At 45.9% G+C, this 17,815-nt stretch overlaps 1 protein-coding gene across 3 annotated transcripts in view; it reads left to right on the top strand.

The window, feature by feature from the left end:
* LOC121615411 (ephrin type-B receptor 1-B) overlaps nt 1–17,815 on the top strand; it is a 151,424-nt gene that overhangs the window by 25,897 nt on the left and 107,712 nt on the right. Inside the window, exon 1 of one of the 3 annotated variants that reach the window (XM_041949764.1) lies at nt 13,586–13,709. The exons of the other annotated variants lie outside the window; for them this stretch is intronic. The gene's annotated coding sequence lies outside the window, so the exon portion shown is untranslated. Of the gene's footprint in view, nt 1–13,585; nt 13,710–17,815 lie in introns of those variants that run through there. 3 annotated transcript variants of the gene reach the window in all.

Raw genomic sequence — 17,815 nt, 5'->3', positions numbered from 1 at the left:
ACAGTGTGCCACTGATGGCCACTGGTTAATCTGCATGGAACAAAGTTGATATCAAGGGGGCAGTGTGGCAAATGAGCATAATTATGCCTTATAAGTGGCAGTACTAAAATTGTAGGCAGTAAAGTAGTTTCATCAAACCAATGGGCAATATTACAGGATGCCTGTCAAACAGCAGGGCAACAATCACGCTCCCCAGTGTGACATTTTATTTAGGCGTAAATTAGCTCCAACAAAAGCTGGAACAACACACGTTAATCCACTCCTCAAAACTCAGATAAGAGAATAAAAACAAAGATTCATTACAGTAGCTTTTCCAGCTGATGAGTACGCAGGTTGTACACGAAGCGTTTGACAAGGCCACCACCCAGTGATGAATTTAATCCTGTTATCCATATCCTGATATTCAAATGTGCCACAATTTCACACAGCTTTACTTTGGATAGGCAGTCACAGAATGTGAAATCTTTCATTGTCAGATTCTCAAGAGCATTTCCTCTGCGCTTCCATGTTTACTGTCTACACAGCTGCTTAAAGCAAAAATGGAAAATACATCATCTACGACTGTATAAGACTAAGAGCAATATTGTGACGGTTTTATTGGAAAGACTATGAAAGATGCCATAACTCAAGAAGTGTAATAAACATAATGTGCTTTGATTTTTCTATATTCTCTGTAATGTGGAACAGGCCTGAGGTCTTGCTTAGAGTTGGCCCAGGATTTTATATGATCCTGTCCACTGGGTTTGACATATCAATCTGAACATTTAATGTGCTTTTTTGACCGCATGGCTGGGTTTTACACGCACATACAATATACTCCCCCCCATATATGCTCGTACCCACACAGTGGCCTGTCCTACAAAACAAAAAAAAAAAAAAACAGATTCTGAACAACCAAAGCTAAACCCCTTTTGCTACTTTACAAAGCAGACTTTAGACAATATGCGTCATGTCTGTTTCATCCATGGCTAAGAAGCGCGAGGGCACTGTGGCCCCGCCGTGAACCAGCAGCGTGCAGCTCTTAGCCCTGCCAGGCGTGTGTCTCCGCCTGGGCTTTGAGTTATTGCTGCCGGGGTCTGAGACCCATTCATCAGCGCTTCATTAAAACCCAAATCGCTTTTTCACTCACAGCCTTCTCTCTCCCGGCCCGACAAGTCCCACATACTGCCTGCCCAGTTTCTGAGCTCGTCCTGATGTTAAGGAGCAGTTCAGCTCCGCGACTTTGCAGCCCCTGCCCACTCTTAGCAGAGAATAAGGCGTTCTAAAGAGTACATTGCCCACCTGGGAACCTCATTGGCAGGAATGGCTTTTCACTCGGTAAGCAGCAGAGCAAGGAAGACTCACCTGGGTGACATGGGGGGGTGGGTGGAGGGGTGGGGGAGAACGAGAGAGACACGGGGCTTTTCAAAGGAACTCTCCATTGGCCTTTTCCTGTTCTGCTTTTGTTTGGCGCTATCTTGCCGTTCCGTGTTATTCAAACCACACAATGAGGTACAAAGCTGCCGGCGGTGGCTCCTGCTCCGTCCCTCCTCCTCCTCCTCCTCCTCCTCCTCCACCGCCCTCTGCCATATTATAAGTCATTTAAACCGGATTTTGGCAGAGTGGAGCTGAGGCAGGTGGAAGCGGAATGTTCACAGGCCCCTGACCGTTCTTTGCTTGCAGGAAATTAGTTGTCCATTGTGCCTTTGCTGCAGCAGCCTGGTTCAACTCAGTGCCACGTAACGCCAGTATCTTATCACAATGGCAGTAAAGCAGTTCGGCAGCTCTGTCACATCCCACATTTTCACTATTGCACTGTCTCTCAATCCCTCGCCTTACTCTGTAATGTCTGGTCTACTCTATGAAGTTAAAAGTCGTGAAAGCCAAAGCCATTCATTTCACAGCGCTTGACTTGAGTGCTGTAAGTGAGAAGGTAGGCCAGTCAGTGAGTGTTGTAAGTGTATTCCATTGATAATGGTGAAAGGCATTTAGTATTGATTTTTACAGTAAAACAAATACTTCACAGCTAAATTGATTCATTATGGTTTTAGTCGCTTCGTGTTCTGCTGCTGCACATGTGGGTCAACCGGTTGAACCACATGTTATCCTGCACGTGCCCACAAGCATTTACAAAGAATAAAAATTAATTCATGCAAGCCGAGTTCACTGTTTTTGCTTAAGCTTTTCACAATTTTGAAGTACCTGCCCTTGTTATAACTGCGCAGCGCCAGTGGCTCTATTTCTCCTGAGCATGCTCATTACATTTGCTATGGCATGTGACCTTTTCCTCTGGTAAATGTAACACAGACCACAGGGGGGAATAGGGAAAACACGATCACACATCGTGCACCAGAGAAAGAGGAATGAGAAGAAAGTGCCCGGACTGTTTTTCTTCTCTAGCTTTGGGATTTATCTGTAGCCAAAATACGCACTTGCTCGGGCGCAGAGAAAACACTTTAACTCTCCTCGCCACGCATGTACACACGTGTGCACACGTACACACGGCGACGCGCACACACACTCCTCCGCCCTTTCCCCACATCCTGAGGGGAGAGGTCAGGTTAAGTGCTGTGTGGGGCAGTAGGCCTGTTCTTCCTCTCGGCTGGCACCCTGCCCACGTCAACAGTCCTTCTCTTCAAAAGCCGCTAATGCAGGGCCGAGCGCTGACAGTGCTCTGACAATGAGTTACTATCTTCCAGCCGTGGCCCCTGTCCGGCTGCCGGTCCCACTGAAAAACAGATCTGTGGCGAGAGCAAAGGTTAATCTAGCAGTGAGGCTCCACTGGTGACTGCCTCCACGGCCATGTGTGACTGAGAATAGGCTGGGAGGAATTAACACTACCGCCTCAGGGAGTGTTGACAGAGGTGTGTGTGTGTGTGTGGCTGTCTCTGTCTGCGCTTCTGTGTCTGTGTGTGTGTGTTGACGATGGGAAGAGAGGTAGGGGCTGATGACGAGGTTTGAGGAGGAGGTTTTGTGTTCACAATCCATTATCTTCAGGGAGGAATCACGTTGGATAAAGGTTGCTTCATGCCATTTCAGCGATGTAAGACAAATACCAGCGGACCGTGTAAACACTGCAGAGAGAGTATGCATGCTGTCTGTCTTCTGTCCGCTGTATCAATCGCTCTGTCTGCCTGTCTCACTCTATTGTTTTTTTAACCTGCCTTTAACTTTTTTTTTTATGTGCTTCCTGTCTGCAGCAATGAAAAGCACAATGCAGCCTAAAGGCTCCTGCAGCCTGCCAGTTACTTAACAATACCCCAGTTAGTGTATGCGTTTATATAGATTCTGTGCTTAGTTATGCATGTCTACATTTGACTGAGTCAGCGAAGGTCAGCTAGGTGCATGGCCTCCTGAGGAGAGAGCATTTGAACGGGTCTCCCTACCACTGTGCCAGCTGTCTGTTTCTAGTCCAAACAGCTCTGTTGGCTAAGCCCCTGTTGCCACATCATGGCCCCCTGCCTTTTGGCAACACGTTAACTGTTAAAAGCTTAGCATTGTTAGTGTGTGCTGACTCCCATGAGTGTTACTCGTGCCTTAAGGATTTTTCCCCCCTCTAAATGCTCTTGGAAGTGGAGGTTGACATTTTCTTTCACTTCCATCATCGCAGGTGTCAAATGGTGTATGTTGTTGTGAAGCGATATTTATACTGAGGCAGATAATAAATCAAATTCCTCACCTCGGATTTTTTGAGATTAGCATATTTGCAGCGGCAATAAGCCACGCATCAGCAGTTGGGGGATATTTTCAAGGATTTGTGGCTTATAAATCGCACAGAAGAAATACCCAATTTTGTGGATTTCTCCAGATTATCTTTGTGCAGATAAAGTGGAAATTGAGGGATAAATAAGAATAAGAAGAAAGAAAAAAAAAGAGAAAGAAATCAAGGCACGCTGGCTCCAGCTCATCACAGTCAATTAGCTATGTGAGGCATCTCCTGGAGATATTTCACTTCGGATAATGCCTCTTCTGTCATCAGCCTGTGTGTGTGCAGAGACGCACGTGTCTCTCCGTGGTTTTCTGTTGTGTGCGGGTATGTGTGTGTGTGTGTGGGTTGACTGTGCACACACCTGCCAAAATACCTTCATATAGCCCTCCTTGTGAGACGGGGCAGACTGGAGTGCTTGTTTTCCCACTCACAGTGGGTGTGCATTTCTTTATCTCCTTTGCCTGTCGTGTTGACTGATGGGTAATATGCTAAATGGGGCCTGTGTTTACCTCACCTGTGCCACCGGCAGGCCTCTGTGTGTGCTGGGCTGTGACAGCGAGCACTAATAATGCTTTAACTGCTCTGTCAAACTTCAATCACATTGACACAAGCTCTGGTGTAGCACACTGTCCTGTCGGCAGAGGGGCTGTCATTGGACAGATGTAAGTGAATTGTGTCCCAGTAGTTACATGGCAAATGGTGACTACGCGCTGGAGGTCAGGTAAATGGGCTGTGCAGGAGCGGCAGATGTGCATTTGTGTAAGTGTGTTTATCTGAATGCATGTGTCTGTGTATGTAAATACTCTATATGTGTTTGCATATGTGCACGTGTATGTGTTTTGGGGGGTGCCTGAGTAGCTCTTCCCTTTTTTTTCCCATTTCTATGTGTGTATCTATTGCAGGGTTAGTGGAGCAGTGAGGCCTTGCAGTGAGTCTCTCTACAGGAGTGTGTGATTTACGAGCCTGGTATGAGCACTTCCCATCCTCCTGCATAATGTCCCCATTAGAGACAGGAGACACTGTGGCTCTGTTCATCATTTAGCTCCAGCCACAAGCACACCTGGGGAGGGAGAGAGAGGGAGAGGGACAGAGAGAAGGAAAGCAGGAGTAAAGAAAGGGGAGATAGCACAGTGCATTATCATGCCATCAATTATCGCCCTATGCCTTTACAGAGGCCATGACCAACTGCATCTGTGCACAGCAGAGCAGGAAAAAAAGTGAAAAAGAGATGAAAAAGTGGGGATGCAAAAGGCAGGAGGGGGGGGGGGGGGGGGGGGGAAGCAGTGTTATGACTCAGCCCCAGCAGCAGTAGCCATAGGTCTTGCCAAAGATAGCGAGTTGCCCGCCTTTTTCCCTCAACTCCTCTGACTCTACTTCCTTTTTTTTTTTTTTTTTTTTGTCTACCTGTGTTCTGTACCTGTGTTTGTTTTGGTCTGTCAGCCTCATTATGTGGAGTGAGCTGTCAGGGGACACACAGGCTAACAACACCCCTGGGGAGGAGAAAAGAGGAGTAGTAGTGTGTGAAAACTCTGGGAGTCATTCCAACACCCATCTGCATTAATAACTGCACAACGGCAGATAAGAAACACTTCATGGGATGGCAGTCACATTTGCTCAGCATACAGTTAAGCCCGCGCAGAAGCATTTTATGAAATGTTCTGTGTGTGCTGGCAAACATTTGGAAAATTGCCTTTTATAATAGTGGGTGAAATCTTCAGCGTCTCACGCAGTGTTTTGCGCTTTATCTTATTTAAACACCTGCCGTATGTACTGAGCTTATGACTAAAGGTTTGCATTGTGTTTGTGTTTCCACCATGTATCATGAGTGTTGTGGCGTACGAGATATGTGGAGTTAGTTTCCTCCCTAACAGCGCCTATAAAAACTGATATCGCCTCGACGCATTTGGGCTCTTGCTTTTTATGTGAAATTCAAGCTACAGTGGGAAACAAATAATTATTTGATTTGTAGCGACGTGTTCGAGCGGGCCATGCCTTGAACTTGAACAACAGAGGGACGTTGCTTAATGTTCTCTTTGCTGACGCAATATGGAGAAAACGAGCCTTAATGAATGGATAATTTTTGCACCAAGCCATTTGAAAAGTGATACATGGAAGCATTTAGGATCCAACACCATAGATAGAAAAACTGTGGGTAAATCCTCAAAATCTGTCAGGCTGCATGTGTTTGGCACCACCAATGAACAGAACAATTATTCTACATCAGATTAGGTGTGTTTTGCATATGAATTAATTTGAACATAGCTCTCGCACAAACAGCCCTGCCAAATAATTTATTAATTTAGCAGGTAAATAACTTTGTAAAGTACTCATTTTTACTGCGAGTCAGAAGATTAAGGCAGTTTGCCTGGGAGAAACTATGGCCCACTCATTTGTATATCAATGGATGGTTTTTGTGTCAGCTGCTTCAGAGGCTTCGCTGATCTAATCAAGATTCACACTGGAAATAACTGAATGATTTTCCAACAATGGTCAAATTAAAATGCATTAGTGTGTAAGACAGCAAAAAAATGGTCAAATGTATGAATATTTCCAAAAAGAAAAAAAAAAAAAACAATCAAGAAATGTGTCTCCTTGAAGTGGTACACTGAAATCTTGTGCCACAAAATTGTTGAGCCCCAAGGGCTGAGTGTTAATTTTTTTGGGGATGAGACAGAGCCTTTCTGCTCTACTTAACATTTGTAATGAAAACCTCCCAGGCTTCTTTTTTCTCTCAGTCTGCCTCTGGTTTGCCGCTTTCAACGCAACGCAGGTCGATGGCAGAGAGGACTACAACACCTGCAGTCGTCATGGCTTCTCTGGATTAATGTACTGCTCATGTGTCCATCTTTTTTCCCACGTTTTAAGTAGGTTTTATTAATATAGCCCAATATCGCAAATCGTAAATTTGCCTCAAGGGGCTTTACAGTCTGTGCAGCGTACGGCACGCTCTATCCTTCTCCCCTCGGTTCGCATGAGGAAGAACTCCCTAAGAAAAAGTGTCTGATTTGCATGAGGACTCAAAGTGATGGAGAGATAAAAATTCACAGGTTTTGGATGGATGGAGGTAACTGCATCAGCTTGACAACACCGCCTTTGTTTTTATAGAAGTACGAATGTCTGAGCGTTTTGGCACGCAGAAGTGCAGTAAATTCTAACCTTGCCCTCCAAGCAGCTTTAAACAAATGATAAGTATTATATTCGCTTTCTCCTACACACACACAACACACCCAAAGGTGCACTTATTCCCTCCAACACAAACACTGTTGCCATTTCATCTAAAATACAGTAGGTCCTGACGGGGTGCTGTTCTCTCCAAACACCTGCAAACCACTTGTGTCTCCCATCAGAGCTATTCGCACGGCCAGCAGATACTCACACCCACACTGGACAGACACCTGCATCTATTCTAACCCAGTGACATACAACTGGAGAAATAATTTAGCAGTTGGAGCAGCTTTTACAGCTGTGTAAGCTGCTTGTATTTCTGGAATTTACATGCGCATGTGTGGCGGTGCGAATGTGTGTGTTTCTGAGCGTGCAGAGCCGGGAGCGAGTGTTTGCTGCCACTGCTTCTTACGTGTGAAGTAAAGAAACAGCTTGAAGTGGGTCGGTGGCACTACATATTTAACGAGGCGTCTCGGCTCTTAAGCTGCGCCGTTGTAGTGTCGCACTTTGACTCCTGGAGCACACCTCACATCACACCAGCAAAGAGCCTCATCTGGCGGGGCTGCCAAGTACAGCGCTGCCTGGGAACTCTCAGCTTTCCTCTGGCAGGCAGATCTTTAACTGAGAGGGTAACCACAGGCTGTCTTACTGCATCTAGAAGTTCACCCTCTGATCCACCCATGTTACCTCCTTCCCATTAGCATTCAAGTGAAGGCTTGGAAGCAGTCGCTGATTGGTTAATTTTCAACAGGGGAGATGGCCCAATAGGAGCACCCCCTGCCAACACACCACCAGCACACACACCAATGTGCATCTGCGAAGCTGTGTGTAGAGGTGTATCTTCAGCAGCACAGATGCCACTGAATGATCATAGCAATATTATTGGAAAACTACAGACACCAGTGTGTCTCTATGATCCTCTTCTCTGACTACATGTCGATACCTGTGACTTTGATCATGAAGGTGACACTATAGTACACAACCCAGAATCCAACAATATGCTTTGTAAATCATAAATAAAACAGAATGTGATCCTTTGCAAATCATTTGAATTCATAACAGTATATTATTTTGTTTTACCTCGTCAGCTTCACTGATTTTTGTAAATATATCTCCCAACTTTTTTTTGGATTCAGGGTTGTGGAATTGATTTTTTATAGCATGCACTTGAGATAATATTATAGATTTAAGATGAAACTAACAAAAATACGTTACAGAGAGATAAAGGATCAATGTCAGGCAGACTAGAGTAACACATTCAACTAAACAACTGCTCCTGTGCTCTGGAGAGGAGTGGTAGCAGGTTAACGAGGGGGGATGCATTTTAGTGATTTTGCTAATAAGGAGGATCGAATCCCCCCTCAAACGGCCCACTTCTTAGAAGATCTAAAATGGCCGGATGAAAAAAAGCAAAATGTTAGCAATGTTGGTGGATGTTGCCTAAAAGATGACAGCTCGTACTGGCAGAGCTACTGTTGAGGGAGCAGAGGAGACCAGAGGGATGGCTGATGTTTGCTCTCCCCACTAGTGTCACTGGATAGCTGTGACATTTGGGCCTGCGTTCTGGGCCAGAGCTCAAGCGTCCGGGATTCCTGGATGCCAAATCAGATGAGGTCAAATACAGTGTGCGTCTATGTATTTGTGTGTGTGTTTGTGTGGGTGGGTGGCACGAGATCAAAATTACCCACAGCCTCCCTGTGGCAAAACAGACTGAATGTAATGTGTGTGAAATGACATTTGCTCTCCCAGAAGAGTTCAGCGTTTCACTGAGCTATGGCTTTGCATTCAGAGTGGCTCGGAGAAAGAAGAGCGAGGAGAGAGCGAGAGAGATAACGAGAACGAACAACTGATTATAAAAAGGAAACAAAAGAAAAGAGTGGGCAGGTTGATGGTGGAAATAAAAACAGCAGCATCAAATGGAGGAACATCAAACACAAATTCCTCCTGGAAAATAAAAGAATCAGCCTTTTCCTTTTTTCATGGTCTCTATTCCCCAACTCTAAAGAAGTGCTGAAAAGCATAGAGAGGGCATGTACTGTTTTCCACTGCAGGATGAGAGACTTCCAGACAAATACACTCAAAAAGGTCTGTCTCACTCTTACTCCCCAGAGGTAAAAATTATCTCTCTTTCCCTCCTTCTCTCCTGTTATAGATTCTCATTGGAGAATCTCACTCGCCTCTGTCAGCCTCGTGCTATAAGGTCAAGATCCTCTGCTGAAAGTTTTTCTTTTAGCCTCAGGACTGTTTTCTATCTCTTACTCCCCCACTGCCAAATACAGACTCCAGCAAAGCCCTGGAGGAAAAACAAAGTCCATCTTCGAAAATATATAGACGTCCTCAGGCATCTGAGCATATGCTGCAAATAGGCAGATTTAGTGTTTGCTTTTAATGGAAAGCATAGTGTTTGCTCGGAGGCATTGTGCGGGCCACTGGCATTTTTATGGTGCGAAACGGTGGGGAACGAGAGGTGATCTCAACCTGAGAACGTCCTGCGGTTGTCAATAGTTTGGCCGCACTCTTGGGATGTATTCTCTGCTTATGTAAGTGTGCTTTGGTGAAGCTGTGTGTGTGTGTGTGTGTGTGTGTGGTGGAGCTGCACTAACGAGATCCCCGAAGAACACCTCACACACGGTTAAGGGAGTGAGATCACGCCGTGCGTTTCCTCTCATTCGCACCGGCTTAGCTGGCACCGTCCCCGTGGTGAAGAGCACACAGCTGGGGAATACCGAACTGAGGCATCAATTACCTGGATCTCACTACATTGGTCAAGGGAGAACACGGCTAAATTGAATAACACTTTCCAAAACCGCGTGTTGGCATAACGTGCTTCAGCACACATGCAACCGCTGGTGAACACACACACACACACACACACATGCTCGCACCTGCGAAAAACAATCAGCGACCCACCCCAGTGGCACCCTCTCCCGACAGGGTACAGTAACCACCGCTCACCGCTGAGACCGCATCATATGATTGACTCACTCACACCTCCATATGACTGTTAAATCGTCTTATGTGCACAGTCAATTCAAGCTTAGTGCCTTTCCCAAGCCCCATGGGCGCGGCTGATAATTTGACTTTTATTGAAATTCAGCTCCAGTGGGTTCAAGGTGGTTGAAGGTCGTTCTTTTACTGCCACAGATGAGACGGAGGGAGAGCACGGCGTCAAGCCCTCAAGGCTATATCTCTCTCCGTCTCTCTCTTGACTGCTTCCCTCTCCGCCAATTGGGGAATTTTTCAGGAGTCAATTTTGTGGTGCATCCAAACATGGTTAACAACAGCGTTTAATGAGATTGGATATAGCTAGCTGGTGTTTGCCTCTGCCCCTTGAACACAGGCTTCTTTATTACTTTTCAGTAGTACATCGCCTTATTCTTGGTGGAGAGACTAACAGTGACAGAGGTTAAGGAGCATTAAGTCATTCTTTTGGGGATTAAAGGGCAGGCTGTATTAATTTTCTTCATTCGTGTTTTCTTTTTAAAGGAAGTTTGTCGCTTCTCTCCGATGAATTCCACCCAAAGTTTTGAGGCAGACTCTGATGGAGGTGATGGGAGGAGCAGCTGCACTCTGCTGTGTTTAATGGCCGCTGTAGCATGCATATATTGTGTCCTCCTGTGCGTGCACACCTGAGTGTGCGCATGTGTGGCTTTTCTTTCATCCCTTAATGCGTTCCCGCTCCTCTGCTGCTGGCATGATGTTCACGTCGAGGCGAGGCCGTTTTGCTCTTGTGTTTTGCTGTTCATAAATATTGCAAGTGCCACACAAGAGCGGAGCGTGTCTTTGTGTGTCCGGGCAGCAGGACAGAAATGGGGTCGGGTGGTTTCTAAGAAATGATGTGTTCTGTTAGATCCATTTCTGGATAAGATAACACAGGGCGCTGCCACATGATGCCCGCTCCATCGCAGTGTCTCTCCGATTACTCCTTCCATAATCTCGTTCAGCATCTCTCTTCATATGGACTGCGCCCTTGCTTCTTCCCCCTCTCCCTCGATCTCCATCCTGCCTTTCTGCCCACTTTCTCTTTTCCTCTATCTCTCTGTCTCTGCCCTCCATACTGGTTCCACATATTATGGGACGGTTATCTCAGCATGTGACAGAAAAGGACAGGTCCGTTCTGCCTGTTTCTTTGCCCTCCTAACCCCCCCTTGCAAGAAAATGCAACCAGGCGAGTCAAACCGAGACGCCATCGGAGACACTGCGCATGTTTGACATTAACTCTATTGATTCTTGTATTTCTCTGTGTTTTTCTGCTTAGTGATTCTTTCCCCCTCACACGTCCAGCGGCATGCAAATGCTTGCACACACACATGCACACAGGGCTGTGCTAATGACAATCCTTACTGTCTTAATTAGAGTGAAGGACTGCAGCGGGGGCTAATTGAATGACATCATTTTGTTCATTCAGCACTTTTTGCTGGTCTACTTGAAAAACAAAGATGCCTTAGCTCACCCCGGATAGCCCATTAGCTATAGTTTATACTGCTGAATGTCAGCCTCTCGTAATCCCAGTGCTACCTGGACAGGGTTCCTCTCCCGTCAGTCTGCTTGTGTCCCCAGCCGGGAGAAGAGATTTTAGGGCCAAGTCGGGGCTAACTTCTAAGTTTCATATGTGAAGTTTAGAAATGCCAAAGCTTTAGTGGATATACTTTCATTGTAAAGCCATTCTCCTTATGGGAAAAGGTTAAATTACATTGCCATTTTCTCCATGCTAGCTCTCCAACATAAACACAGAGTTTGCTGCTGCAGTTGTTGTGCTGTAAAGTGATATTCCTCGGGCCCTCATGGTTCACGTCAGCCACTCCACACTTTTAGTTTGGGGCATTGATCGGGGAATTCTTTCAGTGGTGTCATTAAAGTGATCAAATTTCTGCTTTTTCAATGTTTTTATTGGAAAGAAAGTGGAGTGGGAGGAGTAGGGCTTGCTAAGAGAATAAATGACAGTGGGTGGGTGTGGCTGAGTGATTGGGAAACCAGCCAAAGCCTTGTTCCACAGCCAGTGAACCATTGGGGAGTAGTCTCCCTCTCTCTAAATGCTGTTTTGTGAGGTGAGGAGCCTGATAAGAGTTGTAATTACCTCATTTTACTGCAGCAAATTGCCAGGTTTCTTAAAAGCAGACTGGCTGGCTGAGGTAATATCAGCAGTAATGAGTATTGTGATGGTTGTGGGAGGCCAACGCTGCCTCCATCTGGATTATTGCTTGGTCACTGCTGCTGGTCTGCTGTTATAGCAAACCTTAGCAGATCTTGGGCTCATTACAGTGAGGTATAAAATGGTTTAATATTGAGTTTCTCTGCACTGTGTGTTTGGCAGCCTGATGGGTGTGTATGGAAGTATTAACATTGCAAGGTAATACGTATAATATACGCACATACGTAAAATATATATTTTTTATGTTTTCCATTGAAAAACATATTTTATTATGCACAAAACAGATCTGCAAGATATTTTTTGTTGTTATATTCCAAAATTAGCTGAATTATAGGAAAATGTCTCAGAACAGCTTGCAAAAATCTGTCCAGGAGCTGCACACCAGCGATTGTGTGTATGATGTACAATGTATATGCATGTTGTTATTTTCTTTACAAGCAAGCGTTATCCTCACCGTATGGGAGCGGGGGATAACAACAGAATGCTGGCTTTTTGATTGGTCCCTGTGAGAATCCATTAAATGACGGCCTACTGAAGTAACTGCAGGATTCCCTAAGCGGCGTCATCACTGCCAGACTCACTCCAAAAATCTACATGAAGGGTGATCATATTTCTGCTGCGTGCGTCAGGAGCAGAGGAAAAAAAGACGTTTCAAATGGCATATCCTTTGTCAGAATGCTGAACACTGTGTCTCCCAGATTATGTTGATATAATTTAACCTTTTCATGGAAATGTTAATATCATTGCTTGAAATATTTTCGAGATCTGCACGTTTAGCGTAAACTCAGCCCCTCCTTAATGAGGTTTTGCTTGTACCCATTTGCTCCTCGCTGCCTTCTTATTTCGTGCAGAAAAGTAGGGGGATTCATTGGAAGTCATTTGCACTTGCGCTATAAGTAATGAGGTTGTTTGTTTTAATTGACCCATAGGATGGGACTAATTCTTGGTTTGATTCTTCCAATCTGTCTCTGGTAATGGTTAGAGCAGCGCATCGCTTTCCTCACATCTACACCCAGTCAATGCTTCTTTAATGTATCAGCATGATAAGTGCAGTCATGGTTCCCACTCTTTGTCTCAGATCAAAAGTATAGATTCACAAAGCGGCACATGCAGACATTTGCATAAACATGCCCTCACATTATGAATGCATGCACGCAAATAGGAATACTCTGCATTAGCTGTAACTGTCGGTGCAGCTAGGAAATTGCTTGCGAGCTTGAGATGAAGAGATAGGAAGTAAATATTTCTGCAGTTGAGATTCTGTGTTTATGTGTGTTGAGGATGAGTTCTTTGATTGGAAGCTCCATCTCTTTTTTAATAAACACAGGTCAAAGCGTCACACTGGAGAGCCCTGTGCAAAGACTGGATCCTCAGCTCAGTCTTGACTCCCAGACCAATGCTCATAGGGTGTACATATACAGCATGGTGCTGCCAGAAGACAGGCGCGCACATGTTTTTTGGGCGTGTCCCTTCTCCTTCCTATCTTTCACAGAGCTCATGCAGGAAGAAAAATCTAACTCCCCCTGTAGCCTGTCATTAGCAGGAGGCAGAGAGAAAGAAAGGGATGGGGGAAAGAATGAACGTGAGAGGGCAAAAAAGAGACAGGGGAAGAGTGAAGAAGATGAAAGACGGTGGTAAATGAAGACTGAAGAAACACGCAGAGAAGAGGAGGAGAAAGGATGCGCTGGGATTAAGGGGAGAGTGGTAAGAAGGGAGGGGAGGAGGGATGGATGAGGGAGAGAGGAAAGAGGGAGGAGAAGAAGGTGGAGGTAAGGAGAGAGCGAGAGGAGTGGGTGGGTGGTTGGTGGGGTTATGATGAATTAAAGATGACACTCTCCGGCAGCCTGGTTTCTAAAGATCACTCTGTCTGCTAATGTAATGTTAATGAATGCAAATGATGTGCCTAACCTCTCTCCCCTGACCAGGGGAGGGAAGGGGAGAGAGGAGAGAACGAGAGCGAAAGGAAAGGAGGAAAGAGGAGAGATGGGGAGGTGTGAAAAGGGAGGTTTTGTACAAAAGTGCTGGTTCTGTGTCACATAATGAGCGACTGACCACTAAGATGTGATCAGGTGCTTGAGTCCTGTTGTCACCGGCCTCTGGGCGCTCATCGGCTGTGCACCTCTCCGTGTTCGCCAACCCCGCCTGAGGGGGGGCTGTTGTGTTTTCCTGCTTCCCTTCCACGGCAGCTCCATTACAAACCGGTAATAGCGGGGGAAAGTGCGAGCGTAGCTGCTCACCAAGCGCCGCAAGGTTGAATCTGAAGTTTTATGCGACGTGGCGGCCCAGATGTGTAAGGCCAGGAGAATGTCACCTTGCTGTGATGATAGGATAATTTCATCAGGTTCTGCAGATACTGCATGTATATTAATTTTCCTATCTTGCGAGGCATTCTTCCTAACATCTGCTGCTGATCTCATTTGGCTTCTGCAACTCCCCTCCTCTGTATCTCCTCTCATCTCTCTTGGCTTTCTCTCCTGTCTCTCTGATACTGACCTCGTCTTCTTTCATGCTGAAAATTTTATTTTCACTCAGCCAGAGCGAGTGACTGCGAGCCCAGAACGCTGTTAATACGTTTGTGTGTGTGTGTGTGTGTGTGTGTGTGTGTGTGTGTGTGTGTGTGTGTGTGTGTGTGATCTGTGATTTGTGAGCCTGTTCATTTAATTCGGTCTTTGGCTCAGCGATGAGGGAGTTGTGTATCCCATCACTCCGCGCCAATGTCTCAGAGGATGGCAGATTATTTTCTGTTCAATTTTCAAATCAGCCACATTGTCATTTCTGTCTTCAGGGAGACATGGAAGTAACATATTTCTTTTGATGTATTTCTGTTGACTGTTCTGTATCTTCTATTTAAAGCGAAAACCCTTCAGTGTGAGTGACACAGCTTTGGTGTGGCGCAGATTAGAAAAGTCTCACATCTGCGTTCGCAAGGATTGTCTTCTCTGTCGAACACGGTGACTCAATCAAAGACATCACCTCTTTCGTATTCTTTTCAATGTGAAGGAGCGCTGCGCCGTCTACCCAGCTGCAGTTTTCAAAGCGGCTCAGTGCTCTCGGCCGTGTTGGATTTGACCTGGTCCTATACCTTCCGGCCCAATAGCTCCAAAAAAATCTTTTTCCCAGGGAGCGCTGAGCAAATGGTCCGTCTGTGTGACAAACATCCACACGATTTGTTCAGAAAATACTTCACTCTGTCAAAAATGTTCCTTTTTTTTATTCAGAAATCCCCCGAGTGGACGGCTGATTAGTTTGGAAGACGCTGCAGCTTTTGCTCTTGTTTGTTTGTCACTTTGTTTTCAGCCCCGTATTAAGATGCCAGCCTCAGCAGGCTACCATGGGGCTTCATCATTGTTAAGTGCTCATTTCAATCCTGCTGATTTCTCTTCTCGGTTTTTCATCTCTGCCTTTCCCTCTGTCTGTCTTCTCCCTTCGATCTTCCTCTCTCTCTTTGTCCTCCCATCTTGATTCCATTTCTGAGAAAAGATAAAAACCCTCTTAAATAATGTCATTCAAGGCCCTTGGATCTTATTTCAGTTTGTTGGTGCAATCACAAAGAGAAGGCCCTCTCGGCCCAGCATCCAGCATCTGGACATGATTGTCTCATTGAATTACAAAGTGTACCAGCATCCTTGAACAGGCGGACATAGGGGAGGGGGGTGGGGGTGGGGGGGTTAAAGGATGGATGAATGGAAAAGATGTGTTATGGGACGGGACGGGAAATCCGCGGAGAATTGTCTGCCATATTGACTAAGGAGCTAGGGAGCTTCAGAGAGGTGCTTCAGCACATGTTCTATCGACCAGCAGCCATACAATCATACAGACGTGGCCACAAAGGGGGGAATTACACAGACATGTTCCCATTCTGACTTGCAATGCGCAGAATTAAAGTCATGCATAAAGGCTTAAAGAGGGTGGAGGGAGTGGACAATCCATCCCTGCTATTCTTCCTCCTCTTTCCTTCTTTAGATGTTCTCTGGCCTGAGTGCTAGCGATATGTAATCATGCGTATCCATGTGATGTATCATGCGATTGCGTGCTGACGTGTAATTGTGTGAAGGGGGCTGCCTTATCGATCTGTAACACAAGGCCCCATCAATGTTTAATGCAGTCTCTCTCGCTCTTTCATTTCTCTGCCCCCCCCCCCCTCTCTCTCTATCTGTGGAAACAGCCCACCATTTGGTATTGATCTGCTACTTGGAGCTGCGCTTTCTGGGATTGGAAGCTGTAGGCCCCTCGGCTGGGCCTTGGTTTTGGCTCGGCTCACGACTTCTGGGTTTTTCGACTAGCACGCTGGCAGCGTAGCGGCTCGACTGAGCCTTACACAATGAGCCAACCCACATCCGTTGTATGTTCTAGAGTCGCTAATATTCTATGATGCAGTCACAATACATCCCCCAGCCTTGCGGCTCTTTGAATCCATTTAAGACCGGCTACCCTGACACCTACAAGCTATTGTTTTCCAATAGATTTATGAGCCATGGTGACATAGTCAACATTAAGCTCTCTATGTTAATAATTTTCCCACAGACTGAACTGCTAGTGAACCTGGCGGTGTTTAATTTATTGGAGCTTGCAGGTGGAGCTGACATCGCAGAATATGAATGTAGGAGAAAACACTCTGGGCTACCCTCCAAACATGAGGGACGATAGCTAGCTGTTGTCTTTCCTTGTCTCCCACATGAAAGAGAGAGAGTAATGGAATATGTGGTCCGACAGAGCTGCGATCAGGAACCGGGAACCAGGCGAAAGGAGGACTAATTGTTTTTACGAGGGTTTTATGGTCTAAGCTGAGGAGTGACCCAGCGCTAAACTACTGGAACCCACAGACTGTGAGCAGAGACGAATCAGTGTCACAGCTGTGTCAGCATCATTTCTTTTGTCCGGGCAAATTACTGTCTGCACAGGTCAGGAGAAAGATCCATTAAACAGAGGAATTATTTGATCCCAAAATGTACACATACTCATTTGTGTCTTTATCTGAAAGATGTTTTTATATGAAATGGACCAGCAGCCATTTAGTTCATTGTCATTAAAAAAAAGAGAGATGAGCAGTTCCTCCGAAGCCTAATTGTTTTCTAAGCTTCGGTCATAGGATGACTTATAATTTACCAAAATGTGCCTCTTGTAATTTTATAAGAGCTGGCTCTCCTAATTAATGTGGGTTGCTCGTTTTGAAATGAAACTCTTCAGATCCACTTACGATTAAATGGATGAATGGTCCACATAACAGCTCATTTGAAACTTGCACACATACCCGTACACAAGGGACGTTCTCCTAAATCCCCAGTGCCAGTGGACAGGTGTGCAAGCTAAGGCGTGACAGCTGTGAGAGCCCCACCCCGTTGCTAATAACCATTGATCATTCACCATTTACTCATCTACTACTCTGATATTCTGCTAATGGTAGACATTAGGTCACATGACACAGCTCAGCCACCCCTCCCCTGGGCCTTTGACCTTTTATTGTCTCCTCCTCCTCCTTTCACCGCCTTGTGCCCCTCACCCCCCCCCCCCCCTTCTTCTTTTTAAAAGGAAATGGAAAATGGCCTACCAAGTGCCTGTGTGATTTGACTAAAGCTTCTGTGATTTCCCCTGAGAAAGGGTTGGCAGTCCCCACAACGCTGGCTGGCGCTAAGGGCTGTTTCATGCTCCTATCTCCCCAGCTGACAGCAAGTCGTACAGTACAGGCGGGCAGGCGGGCAGGCTGGAGCTGGCTGGATGGCTGTGGAAACTAGACAAGGCAAGGCTGATCTTAGAGAAATTGAAATACTCTGATGGAAGCCGGGTGTGAACAAGGCTGTCACTGTAGGTGT

Source organism: Chelmon rostratus, chromosome 12 (assembly GCF_017976325.1).
Source record: "Chelmon rostratus isolate fCheRos1 chromosome 12, fCheRos1.pri, whole genome shotgun sequence".
Taxonomy (NCBI): domain Eukaryota; kingdom Metazoa; phylum Chordata; class Actinopteri; order Chaetodontiformes; family Chaetodontidae; genus Chelmon; species Chelmon rostratus.
The sequence above is the reverse complement of the archived record's forward strand: the minus strand, read 5'-3'. Positions and strand labels throughout refer to the sequence as shown.